General features: G+C 42.9%; 1 protein-coding gene across 1 annotated transcript in view; it reads left to right on the forward strand.

The window, feature by feature from the left end:
• Positions 1–20,685, forward strand: part of LOC126281784 (myogenesis-regulating glycosidase-like) — a 100,449-nt gene that overhangs the window by 34,487 nt on the left and 45,277 nt on the right. The gene's annotated exons all lie outside the window — the stretch shown is intronic.

Below are 20,685 nucleotides of genomic sequence, written 5' to 3' on the forward strand. Positions count from 1 at the left end.
GGGAAGCCAAGAAAAACTGATTCGGTACTTTGGTAACACTGTAGGGTAGACACAATGCTCTACTACAAAAAATATGGTTCAAATCGCTTTGAGCACTATGGGACTTAACATCTGTGGTCTTCAGTCCCCTAGAACTTAGCACTACTTAAAGGTAAATAACCTAAGGACATCACACACATCCAACCCCTAGGCAGGATTCGAACCTGCGACCGTATCAGTCGCGCGGTTCCAGACTGTAGCGCCTAGAACTGCTCGGCCACAGCGGCCGGCGCTCTAATATAATGAGGCTAAATTTAGTAACCCAAATGTAGCAACTTCTCCTAGAGATGTCGCAAGAATGCCTTTCCGGTTGCAAACTTCGCCTGAAGAAACGTTCTGAAACAGTGAAGTTAAACACTAGAGCAGCCGAGAGCGCTGACAGGATCAGAGAACAACGACAGCACTTTCAGTCACCAGTTTGGTGACGCGGGTAGGGGGTCGGGGGGGGGGGGGGGGGAGGAGGAGGAGGAGGGATCACGTCATAACCTGCTACAAAGCAGCGACTGAGGCCATTCGGTGTGCATCATGGATGCCAATGGAAGCCCAGCTTTGTTAAGTTGCAGGAATTTAGCAAATGTCTACATGCTGACGCTAACTTGGAGTCAACTGCTACAAGTTCACAGCAGTGAAGGGTCTTCTGATTTGCAAGCCGCAGGACTTGTCGGTCACAACAGTTACTGACAGGATTGGGGACGGGATGATCTCCCGTGGATGAAGAACCACTCCACTTGTCCACATGCTGTTCAGCTTGGCCTCCTGGGGCCTGTGTCGCCATTACTGCGGCAGTACAAGTTCCGCTTTACCAGGGACTGCCACTCAGGCTGTCCTTCATATTGCTGTTGGGTCTTCTGACACCACAGCATTTCGACAATCGACTATATAAGTACGCAGTATTCTGGGAACGAGCCATAGCGCAGTTTCACTGATCGAGAGCACTGAACCTCCATCAGAAGCCTACAGCCTTGCTGGGCTCTGGAGACGAACAGTCGCTGTACCCCTGCAGGACGCAGCACTGACCAAAGGCAATGTCAGGGCCTGCTGTCAGGAAGTTCCTCACTTCGCGTTTTCATGCTACACGGGCTCATCACCGTCGCTGATATGCAGAGCCGGGAATAACGTAGAGTTATTGTCAAGCTCTCGTTTCGTTCCAGAGGTCCACAGGATCACTCATCCCCCTCTCTGCTCTCGACCTCCTGATAACAACACGATCTCGACTCAGGTCGTAACATTACTGTTGAGAAGCGAAGCCGACACTTATCATTATTGTTAGTAGTGGTTCTAGTACACTACATTCGCGCCAGAACGTGGTTCTGACGCGCTGCACGGTGACAGCAGGACTTGCAATCCTAAAAAGGGCCACCTGAGGTACTGACGTCTAATGTCGCCGCCATCGACGAGCCACACCTGTACATTAGCAGCCACTGGCATTTGTCATCATCCGGGGCAGTGAGTGACCAATTTCTATTCGCCTGTTTCGTTTTTCTTTGCTGGGCGGGGGGGGGGGGGGGGGGAGGCTGTTAAGTGGCTAGGAACTGCATAGTAACTTGAAAGTGACATTTTATAGGCCACAAAAGCCTGCAGAACTATCATAGCTCCGGATAACCGTAGGGAAGAATATTTACGTCTGAATAGGTGCCAGTTTTATAACATATCAGGGCATAAATCACCTTCACTAAGGCAGTGCTAGTAATATGTGAAACCTGCAGACGAACTGGCCAAGAAGCACGGCAGTGAATTAGTCTCGCCGGTCTATGATACGTAGAGAAAGGTTAGAGAGTTATTTTTCTGGTTGATTGTGTCGGTATAAAGAGATCCCAGTTGTTCTGAACTGCAATACAGGCACAACGACCAGAAACGCATTCAGTAACTTTGAATGAAACCATTCAAGTTTCGAAGAAAATCATGAAGCTGCATTTCTCCAGGGTAAAACAGAGCAGAACAAGGCTACCGAAGAATTGCAAAGGGAACTAGAAGCATTAGCGCAGCAGAAGGGCCGACGCAAGCACAAGGAGGAGATACCAAGACAGTAGTTAGCGTACCAGTTCTATCTATTGATCTTATTGCAGCTAGTCTCATAATACCTTTGCCTGGGGAAACATCTGAGGATGCGTCAGCTTTTCTGAGTGACGGTAACGAAGCAACTCGGTTAGGCAGTTGTCTGATGCAATATGTCTTTCTATGGCTAATTTACGGTTAACAGCTGACACGTATCACATGCCATAAAACCCTTGGTGAACACAAATCTTTAAGCATCTGGCTGAAGGACTGACCCAATGTTATCGTAAGTAAAATGGTGCTATATTTCTCAGGGAAGAGCTCATGTGGTCAATGCGGAAACATAATGAATCAGCAGAAGTGTTGTCTGACAGGATTCGTAAGCTGAATTTGAAGACTTGTTCTAGCGCACAAGGCAGAAGCAGATATAGTCCACTTGTAAGAAACAAGAGGGGTACTTCAGCCAATATGTCGTGAACAGTAAGAATGGATACTCCTCGTGATTTGTCCTCTGCTATCGGAACTGCCACACAAAGGGAAAAGATTTTACCATTCAACAACGGTGTGACCAAAGTGTTTTCCGCTCTAATGTTCAAAGTCACAGATGTGTACAAATGGCCCACATGAAGAGGCAGTGACGCCAAACACAATGCTTTTCCCTATGGTGAGATGCGAGGTAAGGTGTGTGACTGCAAACATAGTAAGCAGAAGAAGCACAATAAGAAGAATCGTTTGTTAACCGCGAAACGGGAGTGGCTTGACCGTCAGTAGCCATTCATAATAAAACGGTACATTACAAGGACGAGTGCAGAGACAGAGCGTTGCTTGATTGATGTAGGAAGGAATAAGGAGCGTATTTCTTGATGGGCAAAGATGTGCATGGTCTGGACCTCTCTGGTAGAGCAGAAAGATTTCAGTCTCTGCAATATAGGTTACATGCAGTGAATATCGACGAGGTAGAATAAGCGGAGGTAACACTTCTCACTTTTACCATTGGGGCTGAAAAACTAAATAAGCACATGGAAGTGTTGCCACACGTTGATGAGTACTGTGCAATTCTTGGATCCTAGTATTTGAATAAACATCGCCCAGTAATTGATCTTGTGTGCCATATGATGGAACTTGGTGGGACTTTGTTAGGGCAGAGAGCTACTATGAAATAATGTCGCCAGGTGCACCTGTCGTGAAGTTAGTACCAGCTGAACTCCGTGCACATGCACTACTGGCTAATTCACAGGACAATGTACCAAGAGACACAGGAAAACCGATCTGTATCATTGTAGGTATAGACTTGCTAAGTGAATTGTTGTGCATGGTAGAACCATTGGCATGGAACGAAGAGGTAGATAAGTCGCACGGTGTGGTACACGGGAGCGTAGTATGCATTATGGATGTAGATGGAAAATTTGTGCTTCCCGTGAGGTTAGGCAGTTTTGGCATGGACGAGATGACTCTTCCTAGACCTAGAAGATGATATTGACAAGTCAGGTGATGTCCACAGCTACAGGCATATGGTTAACAATTCTTCACTATGTGGTAAATTTAAACACTTGCAAAGGAAAGATAGGGATAGCATAAAAGCTTTATTGCTTACATTCATGGATGTGTTCAATTCAGTTGGTCCATTACCAGCGACACCACCACACAGCATAGAACACAATCAGGAAGCAGTGCTCCAGTACATAAGACACCACACAGGGTCCCAAAGCAGTTACACCTGCTAATGCAGGAACTCACTGACCTGCAGTTAGCTGATGCAATCACTGAGAATAGTGATATTACCTGGAATGCAAACGTTGTCATTGTGCTCAAAAAGTCATTGGATGGTTCAGTTGCAATTATTACATCTTACATGCAAGAACAGTCACCGATCCATGCAATGCAAAGATTACTAGAATCTAAAAAACCTTTTCAAATGCTTTGTTTAGATATTCATGGACCTTTCAATATGACAGCAGCTGGCAACAAGTGTATTCAGACGATAATAGATAATTTCCCCGTTCACAGTAATAACAGCAACTTTGGACCAGCGAATACGGACATTCAGGAACGCAGTGGTTCACAACTATATAGTACCGTGTGGTATTTCTGATGCTATAATTGCAGATCAGGGAACAAATTGTATGTTAGACCTTTTGAAGCAGTTGTGTAGTCTCCTTCACATCCAAAAACATCATACTAGCCCTTTACATCCACACAAACAGCCATATTGAAAAGGTCCAAAGGTGTTGAGCCATTATGTGAACAGTCAACATGATAATTGGGACACATAGATGCAATATATCGTCACAGCATACATTTCAAAAGTACACAGTAGTACAGATCTATCACCATATAAGGTTGTATTCGGTAGAAACATGCCCTCTCCTTTCGAAGTTATGATGCCTCAATTAGATGCTAATGAACAGTCAGTAAAGAAGTTCACGAAACATATAAGAGAAGTATGGCAGAAGCACTCGAACATCAAGAAAACATGAGGCAACTTACAGCGATATTGCGACAATATTAAGTAGGTCAGTGGGTTTTGGTAACCAACCCATACGCACCACAAGAAAGAATAAACAAATTTTTAACTAAGTACTAAAGCCCATATCAGGTGACAGAGATGAAATCCCAACTGAATGTGAAGGTACAGCTCCTGACAAAAACATCGATTATTCATGTAAGCCAAATCAAACATTTGAGTGGAGTGGTAGACGCTTTGCCACAGAGTCCAACACCATAGGTGGTGTTGTTGTTGTTGTCTTAAGTCCTGAGACTCGTTTGATGCAGCTCTCCATGCTACTCTATCCTGTGCAAGCTTCTTCATCTCCCAGTACCTACTGCAACCTACATCCTTCTGAATCTGTTTAGTGTTCTCATCTCTCGGTCTCCCTCTACGATTTTTACCCTCCTCGCTGCCCTCCAATGCTAAATTTGTGATCCCTTGATGCCTCAAAACATGTCCTACCAACCGATCCCTTCTTCTAGTCAAGTTGTGCCACAAACTTCTCTTCTCCCCAATCCTATTCAATACCTCCTCATTAGTTACGTGATCTATCCACCTTAGCTTCAGTATTCTTCTGTAGCACCACATTTCGAAAGCTTCTATTCTCTTCTTTTCGAAACTAGTTATCGTCCACGTTTCACTTCCATACATGGCTACACTCCAAACAAATACTTTCAGAAACGACTTCCTGATACATAAATCTATATTCGATGTTAACAAATTTCTCTTCTTCAGAAACGCTTTCCTTGCCATTGCCAGTACATTTTATATCCTCTCTACTTCGAGCATCATCAGTTATTTTACTTCCTAAATAGTAAAACTCCTTTACTACTTTAAGTGTCTCATTTCCTAATCTAATTCCCTCAGCATCACCCGATTTAATTTGACTACATTCCATTATCCTCGTTTTGATTTTGTTGATATTCATCTGATATCCTCCTTTCAAGACACTGTCCATTCCGCTCAACTGCTCTTCCAAGTCGTTTGCCGTCTCAGACAGAATTACAATGTCATCGGTGAACCTCAAAGTTTTTACTTCTTCTCCATGAATTTTAATACCTACTCCAAATTTTTCTTTTGTTTCCGTTACTGCTTGCTCAATATACAGACTGAATAACGTCGGGGACAGGCTACAACCCTGTCTCACTCCTTTCCCAACCACTGCTTCCCTTTCATGCCCCTCGACTCTTATGACCGCCATCTGGTTTCTGTACAAATTGTAAATAGCCTTTCGCCCCTGTATTTTACCCCTGCCACCTTTAGAATTTGAAAAAGAGTATTCCAGTCAACATTGTCAAAAGCTTTCTCTAAGTCTACAAATGCTAGAAACGTAGGTTTGCCTTTTCTTAATCTTTCTTCTAAGATAAGTCGTAAGGTCAGTATTGCCTCACGTGTTCCAGTATTTCTACGGAATCCAAACTGATCCTCCCCGAGGTCCGCATCTACCAGTTTTTCCATTCGTCTGTAAAGAATTCGCATTAGTATTTTGCAGCTGTGACTTATTAGACTGATAGTTCGGTAATTTTCACATCTGTCAGCACCTCCTTTCTTTGGGATTGGAATTATTATATTCTTCTTGAAGTCTGAGGGAATTTCGCCTGTCTCATACATCTTGCTCACCAGCTGGTAGAGTTTTGTCATGACTGGCTCTCCCAAGGCCGTCAGTAGTTCTAATGGAATGTTGTCTACTTCGGGGGCATTGTTTCGACTCAGGTCTTTCAGTGCTCTGTCAAACTCTTCACGCAGTATCGTATCTCCCATTTCGACTTCATCTACATCCTCTTCCATTTCCATAATATTGTCCTCAAGTACATCGCCCTTGTATAAACCTTCTATATACTCCTTCCACCTTTCTGCCTTCCCTTCTTTGCTGAGAACTGGGTTGCCATCTGAGCTCTTGATATTCATACACGTGGTTCTCTTCTCTCCAAAGGTCTCTTTAATTTTCCTGTAGGCAGTATCTATCTTACCCCTAGTGAGATAAGCTTCTACATCCTTACATTTGTCCTCTAGCCATCCCTGCTTAGTCATTTTGCACTTCCTGTAGATCTCATTTTTGAGACGTTTGTATTCCTTTTTGCCTGCTTCATTTACTGCATTTTTATATTTTCTCCTTTCATCAATTAAATTCAATATTTCTTCTGTTACCCAAGGATTTCTAGCAGCCCTCGTCTTTTTACCTACTTTATCCTCTGCTGCCTTCACTACTTCATCCCTCAGAGCTACCCATTCTTCTTCTACTGTATTTCTTTCCCCTATTCCTGTCAATTGTTCCCTTATGCTCTCCCTGAAACTCTGTACAACCTCTGGTTTTTTCAGTTTATCCAGGTCCCATCTCCTTAATTTCCCACATTTTTGCAGTTTCTTCAGTTTTAATCTACAGGTCATAACCAATAGATTGTGGTCAGAGTCCACATCTGCCCCTGGAAATGTCTTACAACTTAAAACCTGGTTCCTAAATCTCTGTCTTACCATTATATAATCTATCTGATATCTTTTAGTATCTCCAGGGTTCTTCCATGTATACAACCTTCTTTCATGATTCTTAAACCAAGTGTTAGCTATGATTAAGTTGTGCTCTGTGCAAAATTCTGCTAGGTGGCTTCCTCTTTCATTTCTTAGCCCCAATCCATATTCACCTACTATGTTTCCTTCTCTCCCTTTTCCTACACTCGAATTCCAGTCACCCATTACTATTAAATTTTCGTCTCGCTTCACTATCTGAATAATTTCTTTTATTTCATCGTACATTTCTTCAATTTCTTCGTCATCTGCAGAGCTAGTTGGCATATAAACTTGTACTACTGTAGTAGGTGTGGGCTTCGTATCTATCTTGGCCACAATAATGCGTTCACTATGCTGTTTGTAGTAGCTTACCCGCATTCCTATTTTCCTATTCATTATTAAACCTACTCCTGCATTACCCCTATTTGATTTTGTGTCTATAACCCTGTATTCACCTGACCAGAAGTCTTGTTCCTCCTGCCATCGAACTTCACTAATTCCCACTATATCTAACTTTAACCTATCCATTTCCCTTTTTAAATTTTCTAACCTACCTGCCCGATTAAGGGATCTGACATTCCACGCTCCAATCCGTAGAACGCCAGTTTTCTTTCTCCTGATAACGACATCCTCTTGAGTAGTCCCCGCCCGGAGATCCGAATGGGGGACTATTTTACCTCCGGAATATTTTACCCAAGAGGACGCCATCATCATTTAATCATACAGTAAAGCTGCATGTTCTCGGGAAAAATTACGGCTGTAGTTTCCCCTTGCTTTCAGCCGTTCGCAGTACCAGTACAGCAAGGCCGTTTTGGTTAATGTTGCAAGGCCAGATCAGTCAATCATCCAGGCTGCTGCCCCTCTTCAGGAACCACACGTTTGTCTGACCTCTCAACATATACCCCTCCGTTGTGGTTGCGCCTACGGTACGGCCATCTGTATCGCTGAGGCACGCAACACGCAAGGCGAAGAATCCTGTAGTTCGAACTGTTCAGTCATCAGTGGACGCTTGGTTTAACACTGAATGCATGGAAGTGTGGGTTAGAAGATACTTTTGCGGAATTTTAGAAAAAAGCAGGGAAAAAGGGAGTTCTAGTGAAAATGAATACAGCGGATCGCAGCTCTATTATAATTAACTCTGGGAACTCTTGAAGAAGGCAATCAACCTGGTGCCAAGGACATCGTTTCTGAGAAAGAAAGGATGGGTAAACACAGTGTAAAACTTTTGAAGGTAGTGTCTGGAACAGCATTGGAAAAAGATATTCGACATTTAAATTACACGCTAGGCCAGGTACAAGCAGTAGGAGATTTTACAAGGAGTAAAGTGGAATGACATATCACCCAACTGAGGAATATGGAACAAGCTGTATAAAATAACACAAGAGTGGCACGGAAACGGGCAACGGATTTAATGCAATACAGTAGAAGCACTAAGCAAATTATAGATGAAGATTGAATAAATGAAGGTGTTAAACAGGTGCAGTGCCAACCACAGTAAATAGACGGGCAGACAGTTATAGCCAGACTCTTACGACTTTTGTTAGCCAGTATCAGTAAGGCAAGATTGGAGACCGTAGCACTGCAGGAATCTGTTTCCCATGCCATATATGACTAGCTAAGTGCTACAGTACTGCCACTTCAGCACTTCTTAGCAGGACTACGAGAAGAACAAAAGAATTTTGTAACTGAACTACACAGTAAAGCAGAACCGACTGAGGGCAAATTAGTATTATTTTCCAGCATATCGTTAGTTGAGAACAGACGGTGCGCGACTACGTGTGTCAATACATTTTCCAGTCGTTGTCTTAAACACCCAAAACCAATGTTTTCTTATACATCATGCCGCTGTAAAGCGGAGCTCGCAGGAAAATTTGTTACAAGTACGCACTAGCGAAGTAAAGATAATTTCAGAAAACAGGAAAACATATACGCCGATGTCCAGGGAAGAGTTACGGGATTGCCAGCAAAACAGTATTACATAGTGGTTCCGACTGATACGCATGTTTGTTAGGTACACTTGTTCTTGAGAAAATCAATAGCAACAGAGTATTTGAGGGAAGTACTAACCAGCTATCTGCATTTCCAAAGAATGGGAGAGCGCTGGGTATATTCACTACACACTCTGAGAATCATTATTTTGAATTCCTATAAAAAAAGGAAAGGAATCAGGCAAGTCCTAAATGGAGTTAAAATAGTAGAAGCTTAATAAATGGAACATTTTGTGATATATAACAACTTTTCGCTTATCATCAAGAGTTATGTACAACAGTAATGAAGTTGACAAACTGCTTACTGTTTTGGCCAGAGAAGCTGTTACAGATACTGCTAGTCCAAAATCTCACATTTTTAAATTATACCCTGAACCCTGATATCCTTCTTTCAGTAGACCAACTGTTAGCACATTCCCACAGAACAGTACATCCAGCAATACTGCGTGAAGCAGTGTAATCGGGTTATAAACATAAGCATTTCAGTTACGAGTACTATAGAGCTTTGGTGGCTATTTGTGTAATTTACGTTTGCTACCAGAAGAAACATATACAACGCCCAGAATTACCTGTGCATGCGTTAGCTATTTCTTGGGTTGCTTATATGACGGGAAGTAGCACAGAGTAGTTAGTGTCTAGGCACTAGGAAGTAGGAATAAGCTATGATTAGAAATTGGTACAATATTTTAAGGGCATTAAAATTTGTGATATCGAATTCGATTTTTATAACAACGGAATTCCATAAAGGATGGATCTATAAGACTTGTAGACTAATAGGAACGAGTGAAAATTCGGGATGAATTTTATGAAGGATGGGAGAATATTGCACAGGAGAATAACAAGCAGGTGCAGGAATAAAATTGTGCGAGAAACCAACTGAGAAATCACCAAGCTGGGTCCATCTGCCAGCTACGCAACGATATCGTAACCTACTGTCAACATGGGAACCCCGAAGTGCACACAAGATGGGAGCTCGTTTCATCAGACTGCGCGAGAGGGAAGCCATGAACAACTGATTCAACACTTTGACAACAGTGCGCAGTGGACTGACTGCTCTACTGTAATGAGGCCAAATGTAGTAACTTCACCTAGAGACGTCACAATAATGCCTTTCAGGATGCAAACTTCACTTAAAGGAATGTTCTGAAACCCTGAACTTACTCAGAAAACGAAAGCGCATTTGGTCAGCAGTGTGGGGATGGGGAGTCACGTCATCGCCTGCTATCAAACCTCCACCCTCCTCAAGCTCTTTATGGGAGAATAGCCATTCCATCTACATCACGGATACCGATGGAACACCAGTTCCATTAAGTTTCAGAATGCTCTGGTGAATTCAGCAAGTGTCTACAAGCTGCCGTCAACTTGGAGTGCACTGCTAAACGTCCACAGCCGCCTGGCCACGGAGGGGACTTCTGCTCTACAAGCAGTAGTCTAGCGGTCGTAGTGGCGATGAGGTCAGGATGAGGGCCAGGGCGATCTACCACGGATGAAGAACCGATCTCCGCATCTGCAAGTTGGTTAACTTGGGCTCCAGACGCCTGTGTTGCTGCTACAGAAGCAGTACAAACACTTGAGTTGGGTCCATCGCTCGGGCTAGCTGTCCTTCGTGTTGCTATTGTGTCATCCGCGTTCACGCCATCTTAGCAACTGACACAGGGGTAGCAGTGTTCTGGGAACGAGCCTAAGTGCAGTTCCACTCATCGGGAGCACTGAGCCTCTAACAAAAGTCCACAGCCTCGCTGGGCTCTATCGGCCTAAAGGCTGTGGTACTGACCACAGGGTTGGGGTTGGATTGTTTTAGGGGAGGAAACCAGACAGTGAGGTCATAGGTCTCATCGGATTAAGGAAGGAAGGGAAATGAAGTCACCTGTGCCCTTTCAAAGGAACCATCCCGGCATTTGCCTGGGCGATTTTAGGGAAATCACGGAAAACCTAAATGAGGGTGGCCGACTGACCACAGGGATTACGCTCAGAAGCTCCTCTCCAGAGAAAGACGGGCCCTTCCCGCTTTCAAGCAGCATGGTGACAACAGGGCAGCACCAGGGAGAAGATGGAGTGGTCGTAAAACTCTCGCCGGCAAATCATTGTTAGTTAAATGTGTTTCACTGGCGCCCCAGCGCTGTGCAGGATCGCACACCCGTGGCCTTCGCTCAACTCCTGATAACAACAGGACCCTAGAGCTCTGGTCGCGACAGTACTCTCAGCAATAATTTTCATTTCTTGCTTTCACCATTTAGCCTGTCTGTTTCATAAGATACAGGCAAAACGAGAAATTTCTGTGTTAGCTACTTCTTGGAATTTCATTCATTTGCATTAGTTAAATTGTAGTCATTTATAGCATATCTATAGCTATAGCATTCATCTGTCGACAGTTTTGTTCTCTGTCGTCGATTTATACAAATCAAGACACTCGTGTCGATGGTCTGTAACATTCTTGTACTCCCAGATCGACAAAGTCTGCAGGAACAGTAAAGGTATTAATTTAAAGGATACAAAGGAAAAACTCGGCACATAGAAATAACACTCACAGTGTTTATTAAACTAATTTGTGAGACGCAGTATATCCGCTTTTTTCCTCAGGTAGAATAGAAGTAAACAGCTTGTGCCATCTTTTTCTGTTTGTGAGATATGTTGTCTCTGAAGTGGTATGGTGGCAAGACAACAACACAGACGAGTAAACTAATCAATAATATGAAGTAAAACAAATATGGAAAAAATATGGGTCTTCAGCGTCGCGATAGCCGGGAGGTTGCATTACATCGAATCCAGAAGAATGAGATACCACGACGTGAGCACACTCGTAACGACAGGTGAGACAGTAAAAGCCTCTTTGACGACCGCTCTTTACGGGAAACTATGAAAATCTGTTGCGTTGGCACATACACTTCAGATATCTGAAGTACGTGCAGATTTACACGTTGACATTTTTTTTCCAAGGCGCTGCAGCTATCTCTAACCAATGGCTAACCTCCATTTCATATTCTAAAACTGTAACGTAATAACTGTGCCCTTGTCTTGGTGAGTAGATTCCACACTACGGAAATTTCTTGAAGCTAGATGTGGTTTTTCCACGGCACTAGACCCAGCAGACCACTTTTGGAGACAGATACCGCACTTATAATTATGGCCAAATCATAATCACATAAGGAGGCATTCTCCACAAGCTTATTTCATAGGTCCTGATAAAAAAGGCAATCTATTTTCCTTTCGTTTTGTAGGAGAAAGAGGGTGTTTAGTTTTTAGGTTATAGTTTCGCCATTAGAGATATCCCATTGGGACTGATTAACTAACAAACAGCAAGGATAAATAATTCAAGTGGCTCTGAGCACTATGGAACTTAACATCTGAGGTCATCAGTCCCCTAGAACTTAGAACTATTTAAACCTAACTAATCTAAGGACATCACACACATGCATGCCCGAGACAGGATTCGAACTTGCGACCGTAGCAGTCGCGTGGTTCCGGACTGAAGCGCCTAGAACCGATCGGCCACCGCGGCCGGCTAAACAGTAAGGATAGATAGTGATCAAGTGAAATATTACAGTTCACCATTTGCGTGATATCAGTTTGATAAAAAGCGAAGATATTAGTAGCTACGCACAAGGTTGAACTTATATATGCTCTGATAACTCTCAAGTACTTTCCGGATATAAGCCCTCAGGATTGGAATTATAGCTGTGAAGGCTCAGAACTTTAATATTTTCACATTCGTCGAAAATGTCTTATGCGAAATGAGCAAGATGCAAGATGGAACACAACCTGCGACCAGATTAGAGACAGAAGTGATGACACTTTCTGCAGGACCTGACCATCAGTTTGCAGGACAATGCTGAAGCACGTACAGTGCAAGCTGTTACTGATTTGTTAGACTGATGGGGCTGCTAAGTGCTATACCGCCTACTGTACTCGCCTGACTTAGGCCCTCGTGAGTTCAACTCGATTTCTAAAGTGAAGGAATCACTTCAAGACATTCGCTTCAGAATTGCTACAAATTCGTCGGGAAATAGACCGCACCGCTCGAATTGTCAACACAACTGGAACTACTAAGAGTATCCGACGACTTCCACATCGCACACATACACGCAATGCTGGTGACTCTTTTGAAGGTCAGTAAAACTTAACACGTATCTATTTCGTACGAGCTGTAAATAAATAGTTGCCACTATTAAAATTCCAAATACTTCTATTTGGATTTTAGGCATTTTTAATACTTTTGAGACCGTCTTTCTCATTTACCTTCCCGTTTCTGTATCGTTCAGTGAAAGCAGATGTATTCAGCCATTCTAGAGGCAGAAAAGCGAATCGGGCCCAGGAACAGTACATGTCAGTGTTTTGCAACGTAGCAGCTGCAGTAACGGTAATCAATGTGACGGAACTCGGGGAACTGCATTCAACAAATACTTCAAAACAGTCATATTAAAATCGCATATACCACGGTCCATGACTTCTGAAAAACAATACAGTTATTAACTGACACATAGGATACAAAACATGAACGTGCGGAATATTGTACCACCTGTGTGATATGGTTCATTGCTCCCTATTAGATCCGACTAGATAATTCGTTCTTAAGAGAGCGGAATCTTTAGACGAAGAAATAACTCTGGGGTACCACAAGGGGACTGTAGTGGGGCCTTAAAGTCCAGTACAACTGCGGGTAACTTAGGAAACTCTGTGAGGCTATTCACAGATATGCCGGATATATGAAATCTGCAACGCCAAAAAAACTGTAACGAAATACAGGGAAGTCCTGCAGAAGATCGATACATGTGAAAGAGATTGGCAGTTAACCTGTCAGTAAATGAATCTAACGTATAGCACACCTGTAATTCGGAAAGACCGTTACTGTTCGTTTACAACATTGGTGCCAACTCGCCGGAAACAGTACAGCAGCATAGCAGTAAACTACCTGGGAGTATCTGTCCGGAGCGATATAAAATGAAACGATCACTGAAAACTACTTGAAAGAAAAGCAGAAGCGAGATTAAGATTCAGTGCAAGTATTCTTACGAGAAGTAATCCGTCCAAGAAGTAGTGTTCTCTCCAACACATCAGCAATCTACACTTCAACTGCTCGTGGCTGTGTTGTTTCTGATGAGAATACTGTAAGGAAGTGCAGCTTTAACCTTTGTGTGAATAAAAGCAGATATACTGATAGATGCACAGCTTCATCTAGCACTTCGATAACTGCCGGTATGAATATACATTACGAACATTTTTTTTAATTTTTTTATTTTATTTATTAATTTTTTAGTGTGCCAACCTCTTTATCTCAGAATTACACTTGCAACCTACGTCCTCAATTATTTGCTGGGTGTATTCCAATGTCTGTCTACCACAACTGTTTCTGCCCTCCCTTTAGTACCATGGAAGTCAGTCCCTGACCTCTTGCTAGTATATCGTCCTGTCCCTTCTCCTTGTCAATGTTTTCCACATATTCCTTTCCTCTCCGATTCTTCGAGGAATCTCCTCATTCCATTCCTTATCAGTCCACCTTATTTTCAATATTCGTCTGTAGCACAACATCTCAAATGCTTCGATTCACTTCTGTTCCCAATTTCCCATAGCCCATGTTTCACAAACACATAATTCTGTGCTCCGAACGTAAATTCTCAGAAATTCCTTCCTCAAATTAAGGCCTATGTTTGAAACTAGTAGACTTAACTCGGCCAGAAATGCTCTTTTTTCCAGTGCTGGTCTGTTTTTTTTTATGTCATAAATGTTCAAATGTGTGTGAAATCTTACGTGACTTAACTGCTAAAGTCATCAGTCCCTAATCTTACACACTACTTAGCCTAAATTATCCTAAGGACAAACACACACACCCATGCCCGAGGGAGGACTCGAACCTCCTCCGGGACCAGACACACAGACCATGACTTTTTTATGTCCTCCTTGCTCTGTCCATCATAGATAATTTTGCTGCCCAGTTAGTAGGGTAGATTAACTTCATCTATTTTGTGACCGTCAAACCTGATGTTAAGTTTCTCGCTGTTCTCATTTCTGCTACTTCTCATTACTTTCGTCTTTCTTTGATTTGCTCTCAGTCTATATTCTGTACTCATTAGAATGTTCATTCCATTCAAGAGATCGTGTATTTCTTCTTCAGTTTCACTCAGGATAGCAATGGTTCAAATGGCTCTGAGCACTATGGGACTTAACATCTTAGGTCATCAGTCCCCTAGAACTTAGAACTACTTAAACCTAACTAACCTAAGGACATCACACACATCCATGCCCGAGGCAGAATTCGAACCGGCGACCGTAGCGGTCACGCTTCCGGACTGCATCGCCTAGAACCGCACGGCCACCGCGGCCGGCTCAGGATAGCAATGTCATCAGCGGATCGTATCACTGATATCCTTCCACATTGAATTTTAATTCCACTGTGATGACTGGGTGTTGTGTGACGTCCTTAGGTTAGTTAGGTTTAAGTAGTTCTAAGTTCTAGAGGACTGATGACTATACATGTTAAGTCCCATAGTGCTCAGAGCCATTTTTTAATTCCACTCATGAACCTTTCTTTTATTTCCATCACTGCTTCTTCGTTCTACACTGAACAGTAGGAACGAAAGACTACATCCCTGTCATACACCCTTTTTAATCCGAGCGTTTTGGTCGTCCACTGTTATTACTTTCTCTAGGCACATGTACATATTATATATTGCTCGTCTCTCCCTACAGCGTACCCCTTTTTTTCTCAGAATTTCGAACATCTGCACCATTTGACACTGTCGAACGATTTTTCCAAGTCGACAAAACCGATGAAAGTGTCTCGATTTTTCTTTAGTCTTTCTTCCATTATCGGCTGCAACGTCAGTATTGCCTCCCTGATGCCCTTAATCTTTGCCAAACCCAAAATGATCGTCAAACAACAGAGCCTCAATTTTCTTTTGTATACTATTCTTATCAGCTGCTTCGATGCATGAGCTGTTAAGCTGATTGTGCGGTAATTCCCACACTTGTCAGCTCTTGCAGTCTTCGAAATTGTGTGGATGATACTTTTCCGGAAGTCAGATGGTGTGTCGCGAGTTTCATACGTTCTACGCACCAAAGTGAATAGTCGTTTCGTTGAAACTTCCCCAAATGATTTAAGAAGTTCTGATGGAATGTTATCCATCACTTCTGCTTTATTAGATTTTGAGTCCTCCAAAGCTCTCTTAAACTCCGATTTAAATACTGGATCCCCTATCTCTTCTAAATCGACACCTATTTCTTCTTCTGTCACATCAGACATATCTTCCCCCTCACGGACGCCTTCAGTGTTCTCATTCCTCCTATCCGCTCTCTCCTCTGCATTTAATAGTGGGATTACCGTTGCACTCTTGATGTTCCTGTCTTGCTTTCAATTTCACCGAGGATTGTTTTGACTTTCCTACATGCTAAGTCACTCCTTCCGAGAATTATTTCTTTTTCGATTTCTTCACATTTTTCGTGCAACCATTTGGTCTTACCTTCCCTGCACTTTCTATTTATTCCATCCCTCATCGACTTGTATTTCTCAATTTACCTGAACGTATTTGTACTTCCTTCTTTCATCAATCAACCGAAGGACATCTTCTGTTACCCATGGTTTCTTCGCGGTTACCTCCTTTCTGCCTACGTTTTTCTTTCCAACCTCTGTGAATGCCCTTTTTAGACATGCCCATTCCTCTTCAACTTCCTTGCATATTGAGCTATTCCCTACTGCTGTATCTATAGCCTGAGAACTTCAAGCGTATCCCGTCATTCCTTAGTACTTCCGTATACCACTTCTTTGCGTATTTATTCGTCCTGACTAATCTTTGAAATTTCAACCCACTGTTCATCACTACTATATTGTGATATGAGTCTATATCTGCTCCTGGCTACTACGGCTAGCCAGTATCTAATTTCGGAATCTTTGTCTGACGATGATGTAACTGATATCTTCCCGTATCGCCCGGCCTTTTCCAACTATATCTCCTCCTCTTGTGATTCTTGAACAGAGTATTCGCTAATACCAGCCGAAATTTATTACGTTGGTCTTTCTCATTCCATGTCACAAGCCCACATTATGCTGTAATCTTTTCTTCTGCTCCTTTCCCTACAACTGCATTCCAGTCACCAATGACTATTAGATTTTCAGCTCCCTTCACGTACTATATTACCCTTTCAGTATCCTGATATACCTTCTGTATCTCTTCATCTTCAGCTTCCTACGTCGGCATGTATAGAGTAACTATCGTTGTTGGTGTTGGTTTGCTGTCGATTGTGATAAGAACAAACCTGTCACTGAACTGTTCACACTAAGATACTCTCTTCCCTACTTTCCAATTCATATCCAATCCTCCTCCCATTGGAGCAGAAAACTAGCATTCTACGGATAGTAGAGTAGAGCTTTAGATCCGTTACTTAGGTAAATAGGTTAGAGCATTTAAGAAGAAAATTCGATAAGTTGAAATTAGTTGTGGGAATTACTGAAGTAGCAGAAAGACTGCAGGGTTATAAATACTAGACCAAACAGGGGTAATGCACTAGTAGGTACAATAATGAATGAGAATATGGAAATGTGGTTGTCCTATGAGCATCAGCACAATGAACGTATTATCGTAACCAGAGAAGCCACCAACCATCACAGTAGTACTAGTTTGTATATCAGCTAGCTCCACAAATGACAGAGAAGTTAACATGAAGTATCACGAGATTAAAGAAATTATTCAAGTCGTTAAGGAACACGAAAACTTAATTGTGATGGGAGACTGGAATTCGATACTAGGAAAAGGAAGAGAAGGCAAACTAGTAGATAAACATGGACTGGGGGAAAGAAATGAAAGAAGGCGCCATCTGGCAGAACTTCGCAGAGAGCACAACTTCATCATCTCTAACACTTGGTTTAAGAATCACGCAAGAATGCTGTAGACATGAAGAGACCAGGTTGATTAGATGTGGACTCTGACCATAACACAGGTCAACGATGGAAAAACCTTTTTGCTGAAAATACATCATTCTTACGTTTTTTTGGGTGGGAAATCCAAATATGATACTTGAAAAACTGTGTCTCCCACCATTTCTTCACATTTTACTGTTACATTTATTAAATTAAGCGATTTTTGAAGAATTTGACAGCTTTTATATTTATATTATATATTATATACTTAAAAATGAGATGTAATGAATGCAAGTGTCGTTGGTAGCACTGCTGAAAAACATTTGCTGGCAAAAAAATACACAGTATTACTGTTCATTTTTGGAGCATCACCTGCGACCAGCTTTGCGAAAGAAGCAGTGACACGTTCTGCGCAACCCACCCATCATTTTGCACGACAAAGCGCGGGCGCATACAGCGCAAGCTGTGCCTGCTCTGTTCGGTCGATGTGACTGGGGAGTACTGTACCATCCACCATACTCCCCTGACTTAAGTCCTTGTGACTTTGATTTGATTCCGAAGGTGAACGAACCGCTTCGCAGCATTCGCTTCAGAACTGTTCCACAGATTCGACAGGCAGTAGACCGCTCCATTCGCACCATCAACAGAACAGATTCTGCTAACGGTATAGTACGCCTTCCACATGGCAATGGGTTCTACACGACGCTGGTGACTACTTTGAAGGACAGTAACAGGTGCAAACATGTGACTCTTTTGTATCGGTCGGGAATAAATAGTTACTACTTTTTAAGTTCCTACCCTCACAGATTGCGTGATTACTGAGAAGGTTCTCAACTGAATTGGGGAGAAAAGAAATTTGCGGCAGAGTTTGACTAAATAAAGAAATGAAGTGATAATTTGACAGGACACGTTGTGAGGCATCAAATAAAACATTTTTGGTAATGGAAGGATGTGCATTGGGGGAGGGAGGGGTGGAGGAGAGGAGGTAAACATTTTGTGGAGAGACCAAGGGATGAATACAGTAAGAAGGTTCAAATGTGTGTAGTTTGCAGTAGTTACTCAGAGATGTAAAAGGCATGCACAGGGTTGAGCAGCATATAAACCTGCCTTCGAGCTAAAGACCACAGCAACAATACCGGGAATGGACTTTCCTAAAACATTTTATATTGTCTCGTTGTCTCTGTAGGCTTGTATCAAAAGAGCAAGGAGAGGATGTAGTTTGGTTTCTGTAAGACAAACTGCACACATACATTAACTGGCTTCTTTACTCCCAAGAATAAGAAATCTACTTAAGATAGTCGTTGTGGTACAAGCTCTCTGTAACAGTCCACGTTAGCCTCACTGCTGTTGAAGTACAAAGTTCGCTATGCACACTATTCTATGTGTTGCCTGACTCTGAGCTAGAGGCTGTGACTGCAGCTCCGGCGCGGCTGCGACTAATGACAGACTGACCCTCCGCTCCACGGCGGTGAACTAAGTACTGGTGGCCGGGAGGCCGTTGGTAGCGCGTTTCCTGCGAGTCTGTCGTTGGCCTCTATCGATCTTCTCGCAACCCCTTTGCCGCCTGGTGTGCTGGCGTCAGCTTACGCCAGCACAGAACGTAAGAGCGCTTCACTTGTTTATGGAAAGGTCAAATGTCACTATTTTTCTTTATACGAACAGAAGGGATGTCCACTGATAGTTCTATATCGTTTTGCTGCGTCTCTATTGATATGAATTATGCTCTGGCGACATTGAAAAGTTATTTCGCAGTATGTAAAGAGAAAGTTTCCCTAAAAACGTGGAATCTGGAGCATTCCTGCAACAAATAATTATTTCCCCAAAGCGAGATTTAAAATTTTATGAGTATGCCCCATATGCATCTCAGCATCTCACTTTTGTCAAAGACTACACCAAAAGTGCAAAACATGCCGAAATGAATTGTTTGCTTCTTTTATTTGAGTTCGATTTCTGCTTAGTTTGTCATCCATCAGGATCCCAAGAAACTTCTCACATAGTGTATTTACAGTATAATTATACACTACTGGCCATTAAAATTGCTACACCAAGAAGAAATGCAGATGACAAACGGATATTCATTGGCCAAATATATTATACTAGAACTGACATATGATTATATTTTCACGCAATTTGGGTGCAAAGATCCTGAGAAATCAGTACCCAGAACAACCACCTCTGGCCGTAATAACGGCCCTGATATGCCTGGGCATTGAGTCAAACAGAGCTTGGATGGCATGTACAGGTACAGCTGCCCATGCAGCTTCAACACCATACCACATTTCATCAAGAGTAGTGATTGGTGTATTGTGACGAGCCAGTTTCTCGGCCACCATTGACCAGACGTTTTCAAATGGTGAGAGATCTGGAGAATGTGCTGCCCACGGCTGCAGTCGAACATTTTCTGAGTCCAGAAAGGCCTGTATAGGACCTGCAACATGCATTATCCTGCTGAAACGTAGAGCTTCACAGGGTGAAATGACGGGTAGACCCACGGGTCGTAACACATGTAACGTCCACTGTTCAAAGGGCCTTCAATGCGAACAAGTGGTGACCGAGACGTGTAACCAATGGCACCCCGTACCATCATGCCGGGTCATACGCCAGTATGGCAACCACGAATACACGCTTCCAATGTGCGTTCACCGCAATGACGCCAAACACGGGTGCGACTATCATGGTGCTGTAAACAGAACCTGTATTCATCCGAAAAAATGACGTTTCGCCATTCGTGCACCCAGGTTCGTAGTTGAGTACACCATCGCCGGCGCTCCTGTCTGTGATGCTCCTTCAAGGGTAACCGCAGCCATGGTCTCTGAGCTGAT

The sequence above is a fragment of the Schistocerca gregaria genome, chromosome 7, assembly GCF_023897955.1.
Source record: "Schistocerca gregaria isolate iqSchGreg1 chromosome 7, iqSchGreg1.2, whole genome shotgun sequence".
In the NCBI taxonomy this organism is placed as follows: Eukaryota; Metazoa; Arthropoda; class Insecta; order Orthoptera; family Acrididae; genus Schistocerca; species Schistocerca gregaria.